Genomic DNA, 7,132 nt, shown 5'->3' on the forward strand with positions numbered 1-7,132 from the left:
TCCATCGACGTTGAAAAAACCACCTAAATGAGTCTAGAGTCCATCGACGTCGAAAAACCACTAAATGATTATAGGCTCCCCCAAGGTCGAAAAAACCACAATAATTAGTATAGGGCTATTTCAGATATACAAATCCACATCCAAATTCATCACATTCAGCATATTGGGAGATCCATACATAAGCAATGCATAACTAATAAGTAGCATAATTGGGAGATCCATACATGACCATTACATAACTAATAAGTAGCATAATTGGGAGATCCATACATGACCATTACCTAACTAATAAGTAGCATAATTGGAGATCCATACATGACCATTAGATAACTAATAAGTAGCATAATTGGGAGATCCATACATGACCATTAGATAACTAATAAGTAGCATAATTGGGAGATCCATACATGACCATTACATAACTAATAAGAAGATCCATACATGACCATGAACTCCATGACCATCACTGCCCAGTGTGGCTCATTCATCTAAGATTGCCTTGATCCCATTCAGCTTGACCTTGGTCTGCTCCACAACCTTTTCAAGGTCATCAATGTGGGCCTGCAACTTACTCTTCTCTTTAGCAAGCTTCAACTTCATGTTCCTAATGACACTGGCTTGAGCTACTATCAGGTTCTTAACCATGTCATACTTCTCCTGGAGCTTGATGTCATCAGGCTTACTTTCCATATGGGCCCTTCTCTCATTCTCATCCAAAAGGGCTTGGACATCTTCAACCAACTTCTCATAATTGGCTGCAGCTTGATCTTATCTTGTGTCAGTTTGTGAACAGCAAATGAGTTCATCAGATTGTCCTTAGTCCTGTTTCTCTTGGACTCTTCATACATATGCCACAGCTTGGACAGTGCATTCTTCATTGTAGCTGGCCAAGATGGATCAATCCATTCAACTAGTCCACAGTTTTTACCATCCTGTTAAATTACAGTGTTAAACAACAAGATATGAGCTACATGCCACGATGAGTGCTTTACTAATAACAAGTAGGCACTCCATCCAGTACCAACAACTAGGCAAGCTAAATAATGAGTGCTTGCTAACTAAAAGCAACTAGGCCAGCAGTACCTAATAACAATTTTTAATGAGTGCTTCCAACCCCATGCACATGCTGACATATAAACAAACCTCACTTGTCCACACTGTCACATGTTGACATATAAACAAATGACCTCACTTATCCACACCGTCATATGCTCACATATAAACAAATGAACATGCCACAACACTATGCACATATGCTCACATATAAACAATGACTTCACTGAGCCAGTAAGCATTGAGCACATATTAAAACAACCTAACTAACAAGCCAGATCTGCTAACTACCAAAATCAGTACTAAACAATGACCAAATAATTAGTCCACAACAACTAATTAGCACAAAATTGACACACATACCTTCACAGCACAAGCAAGGAACCTCTTGCCAGTATGGATGCCCTCGAAAGCAACAAGTCTCTCTGCTCGCTTCTCGTGTTCATGGCACAAAACAAATTCAGTGCCCTCAAATTCGGAGTCATCCGTGGTAGCAGGATCTGCACGTGCAAAGGAAAGCAAGAGATTTGGGAAGGAAACTTCAGATCAAGCTCAGGAGGAAAATTTCCAAATCCAAACCCTAACCCTAGCCCTAGTTCTACCAACTCACCTTCACGATGCCGTCGTCTGAACCTGAGGTGGCATACTGGTAATCATTCTCACTGCTGTCATCATACTCACTCCAGGACACCATGGCGACACGGCGGCGGCGGCGGTCGGAGATGTGGACGATCGACGATGACGAACGAGTGGGAGCAGAGAGCGCGAGCGAATGAGGGTTGGGGTGGGTGGGCCTGTAATGAATCGAGGGAGGGACCGGTCAATAGGGTTTCGGCTCGAACCGGCCCGCGCACTGCGTCTAACGGCGTCTAACGAGTCAAACGGATGAACAGTTATGCCACATCGACAAAAGCGGGCCCCACCTGTCATAATCCCACTTAAAACGACCGAACCGAGCGACTTGTGGCTTCTGCAAAAAATTAGCATGGGAATTAGTGTTTTTGGGCACAAAACTAGAGACTTGTGATTTCTGCAACCCTAACCTTCAATGTCGATATTTTTTGCAATTCACTCGTAGTTCAGGGGGGGGGGGCTTCCCTTCTTCACTCTTCTATGTGTGTGGTGTGGTGTGAAATGTAAGGGATGCTTTCTTTTTCTGTTGCGTTTATTTCCTCCAAAAACTTTGTAGAACTGTGGCGGTTTCTATAATGGAAATCGACGAGGAGTCTCGTTGCTTAGAAAAAAATTAGCATGTGTCTATTACAATCACAAGGTAATCTAAAATGAACTTTTGTACAAGTACAGACATCTTGGCATGTAAATAGCCGAATCCTTTTACTTTTGGATGTGCTCTTTTTTTTTATCAATTTTACAAGATTGGTAACTATATGATCCTTAATTCAAAAACAAAGAACTTCAGACATAAGACAGAACCACCTTGTATAAAAATACTTGAGACCAAACTTCAAAACTTCAAACTGCAGCCATAGAAAAAGTTGAAAACCAGAAAAGGCCAATGCCTTTTCAATTAATCACAAACCAGCATTTAAACAAGGCATTGTCTATCTGGAGCTGGTAAATAAGCACTGCCCTGTACTGAACAAGGGATGGATGAGCTCAGAAAGCAGCGCAATGCTAGTAGCGATTGTGGCACAATGTGAAGCTCAACTATTTGAAATGCTTACTAGTTCTGAACTAACAGTTCACTAATTAGCATATATGAGAGATCGAGATAGGCAATCAGAGGGGGGGTGAATGATTGCGCGGAAGCAAATTATAACTTTTCCAAAATTTAAAACCCTGAAACTCTAATCTGTTCGAGATGGTAAAACAGTTGTATATCAAGATCTTCTGAACCAAAAAATACGTATGAGTACTCCAATTAAAGCTACGGAAATTATCTAATCAACACAACAAGAATCAGCTTAAACGGAGTTACCAATCAAAAGTTATGATCAGAACAGTAACAGCTGACAGAAGACTGCGAAAATCAATCTAGATCTAATTTCGAGAACTAGCAAGAAAGATAGATTAATCGCACCGCAAACTTCCCTTGATCTCGTGAAAAAAACTGCAGCAAAGTATTAGAGAGATCTAACACGGAGATTTCACCAAGATTAGAGAAGCCCAGAGAATAGAGATGACACCGCCAAAGATCACTTTATTGCCACGATGTCGATCGGTTACAGAAAATGCGTGTCAGCATCCAAGAACTCTCAAATAAATCTAGGCTAAAGATCCGAGTTCCTCTCCTGAGACACACCCAAAAACCTAGCCTACGCCCCTCTATTTAAAGAGCTAAACAGCACCCTAAAAATAAAGTCCATCTCTGAAACGAAACAGACGGCAGAATCGTGCGTGAGCCTGGCCGCTCACCTCGTTGCTGCATGGGCATGCTGGGCCTGCTCCTTCTGGCCTCTAGCCTATGTACGCTCAGCTGCAGACATGCAACGAGCAATGTCTGCTCTTGCGCGTGAGCCTGGCTGACCGCCTCCGTCGCGCACGCCGCCTTCCATCGATCCGCACGCCTGCCACATCGGACGCCCACGCTGGACTGGGCCGCACCCGCTCGACCCGCCCGATCGCACCGCTGCGCTGCCGTGCACGCAAACACATGTGCACGCCTTGCACCTCGTGATGTCTTCAGTACCGTACCGTACATCTCCAGTACAAGCCATGTACGACAAACCGGTGCCCTCCCGGATCATCGTATCCTCCACTTTCATTGTTCCTTCGCATGAACGCCCCGCATGACCATGATCCCCCGGACCTCAGCTTCTCTAAGCTTCGTCCCTCGATCCTGTCATCGACCACGTTTGTCCAGCTCTGGCAACACCTGAAAGTGAACTCAACAAATAACCAGTACGAGCACAAGTCCACGACTTGACTCAGGGTAAGTTTCACACGACTCACACCATATTTTCACACAAGTAGCTAATGGATCAGCACACCATTAGCAAAGTATTCAGCCCAATATAAGATACCAATAACCGCACAAGTATCCATATCATCCAGAGTATCCAAATCAATGTCTACTAAGCACTTGCCAATGTTGCACATCACACATGACTTCACAATATACAGTTCTTGCTTGGCACATAGCTTGTCGAACCATTGCTAATTCTCCACGAAGGATACAACAATGACCAAACAAAAAGAACCACCGTACATCACATCCTTGTGAGATAAGACTACACAAAAGAAGTACTAATGCTAGTATTAGATAGCATGCAGGGTCTTTAGTAACTTTCTGGACAGATGATTCCAAATGACATTTCATGCCTTTGATTTTCTTTTCCCGAGTAAACTAGGAGCAACGTGGGACATTAGAAGATCCTTTATAACACCAGGGAAGCTCTTGGTTAAAAACTGGAAACCTTCAGACTCCACGGCCCCATCCAGATTCACTGGTGAACTGAAAACTAATTTTGATTTCCGGCCGAAAAAAACCAATTTTGGCCGAATTTCGGCCATCTCGCCTGGGCCCGGAATATGTCCCTTTCGCTTAAAAAATTTCGGCCTGCTTTGAAAGTTGTGGCCCAGCCCAACATTTAGAAGGCCTCCACTATGGTCCGGCTAAGAAAACACCATCAAACTGAACGCCCGAACCCTAAATTCTTGTTTCCTCTGTCTTTCCGTGTGCGCGCCGCCGCCGCTGCCAGCCTGCTGCCTTCCCCCGCCCATCCGGAGCTCCTCCAATGAAGAATCTGCACTCCGCCGCTGCATCAAGCCGCCTCGTTGACGGGTCCCTCCCGCCCGCTCACTTGCGTCCGAGTGCGTCGATGCGCAGCCTCCATCAGGGCCACCTCGCGCCTCCTCCATCACCATCTAGTTTCTTCTCCGTTGCTTCTTCAAGGCCACGGCATGGTACTTGATGTCTGTGGCAGTGAGGATTGTTTTTATATGTTGGACTGATGCATAGGTAGCATCAGGGCACTTCCTTCTTCGTTTGCTTCTCCAATGTTTATTATTGGACTGATTCAGTTTTTAACCCCTAGAGCTCGATCTGCTATACTTTTCCTCCGTTGATTGCAAAATTTCTCTTAAATTTTGGCCGAATTTTGGCCAGATTTTGGTTAAATTTCATTCAAAATTCAAATTTTGTTTTTGCAATTTCGTCGAGATTTGGCCGCAATTTTTGAATTGATTGAAATTCGGCCATTTCGTCTGGGGGCGAAAAAAAACCCAATCCGAAAATCAAAACGCAGGCTGAGGAACACCAAGCATGCCGCCTTAAGCTCGTGGCAGTGGTGCTGCTCCGCCAAGGCCAAGATAGTCGCCACGGAGCTCGTATCGATATGATTGCACAACTTATCTTCACAAATCAGCTTCAGCCTCTCCAGATCATACCTATGTGCTGCAACCAGCAAATGCTGGGCCATGGCAGATTCCTCCTGTTGATCCATATCAGGCAATGCATCCGTGTACATGAAAGCAAGCAGAGCCTTGAAGGCTTGAACACCTCTGCCTCAATGTCATCTATACATATGGCCTCAGTGGTTGTGCCCTCCTTCATGGGCCCAAAGAACTCTGCTATGAAGACCAGAGACCGTGCCGCGAGCACCAATCGGTGCGCCGAGAATGTCTCCCCGCCGACCCGGAATTCGACATCGACGCCCGCCTTGCTCGACAGGAGGTCCCCGAGGTGCCGGTGTATGTCGGACGGTGGCACCACGACGGATGGTGTCTTCCGTGCGCGGAACTCGCTCATGACAGTGACATCGACCTTGGCAGTGAAGGAATCGTCCTTGAGAAGCTCTGATTTCTCCAACTCGTCCCTTTTGATGTACTTGTCGAATCCCCAAGATTTTTCCACCGAGAAGTTTCTGGTACCAGTTCCCCAGCGATAAGGCAGCACCGGATTCCGGTCTTGGTTGAGCAAGCTGAAGTTGGCTTGCGCCTTCACGGCCTCGCCCTCGGCGACGGTATCATCGAGTGTGACAAAGAAGGGTATGTAATCGATATCTTCTGTCTTGTTCCCGTTGGGATAGTAACGAAGATGCCATGTGCGGCCTCCCACCTGGAACGGGCAGGAGTCGATCCACTCGCCATTGGGGACCTCCTTGGTGCGTGAGTAGCCGTCGATCTTGAGCACGTGGTAGCCGCTCACGGCGCCGGCGATGATGGAGGAAGCGGAGCCGGAAACGGAGGGGGGGCCAGCGCCGCCGGCCGGCCCGGAGTGTATGGCTTGCTCAGTTTGGCTGATCGCGGTGAGACGGTGTCACGGCGAGGGTCTGTTTTGTTTTATAACGGGACGGCGAGGGTTGTGGGTGCTGTCTCGAGGGCTACACGGAAAGGGCAACTACAGTCCGTTCCGGACACAGGCCGCGTACGTACGTACGATGCAGATCCGACGGTGCCATCTTCTTCTTTTGAGATGAGATAGCTAACGTGCCATCTCGAACAACTAAACACGTGCTATACTGCACAGTTTATATTTTGTAGAGTAACCAAAGGCCCTCTTTTTTATTGGCAATTTAGAGTAGCCAAAGACCAAGGTATTTCCCTACTGCAAGAGCATATGATCGTGGGGGAAATTTCTTTCTTGTATTTACAGTTCTGGTTCATCATCCCCGGTTACATACTAACCGGCGCAGTTTCACAACAGGACTGCCTCCATGGACGCATGTCCGTTCTGCAGCCTTTCTAAAACTTCTGAGCATCTTCACCGTCCGTCAATTTTTAGTTTTGGCTGCAGGTCCGACCAGCTCTTCACTCAAATGTGACCGCTTGCAGCATGGTTCAAGATCTTTGGGACGACCTTATTGAATTCATACTTCAGTCAACTTATTCAAAAGTCCGAACTGATGGAGGGAGGTGGGCAATATATTTCAACACTCCCCCTCACGTCTAGGCTATATGGCTATATTAGTCCTTAGACGTGGGATCGGTGTAGACCGCAGAATCGTTTTATTTAATACTGCGTTGGCAGGGTCTTGAACTCAAGACCTCTCGAGGACACAAAAGTGGATGGAGAGCGTCCCAACGGCTCTCGTACGGCCAGGCGATTCGGAAGGCGAACCCGGTGGCAACGACGGCGGGGGGGTCTCCTTGGCGGCGGAGGGCGGCTGGACGTCGG

The 7,132-nt window shown here is 46.7% G+C and overlaps 1 pseudogene; it reads right to left on the reverse strand.

The window, feature by feature from the left end:
- Window positions 1-4,329: 4,329 nt before the first annotated feature.
- LOC125528865 lies at window positions 4,330-6,254 on the reverse strand (annotated as a pseudogene).
- Between the last annotated feature and the right edge of the window lie 878 nt (window positions 6,255-7,132).

This window comes from Triticum urartu, unplaced genomic scaffold (genome assembly GCF_003073215.2).
Source record: "Triticum urartu cultivar G1812 unplaced genomic scaffold, Tu2.1 TuUngrouped_contig_5168, whole genome shotgun sequence".
In the NCBI taxonomy this organism is placed as follows: Eukaryota; Viridiplantae; Streptophyta; class Magnoliopsida; order Poales; family Poaceae; genus Triticum; species Triticum urartu.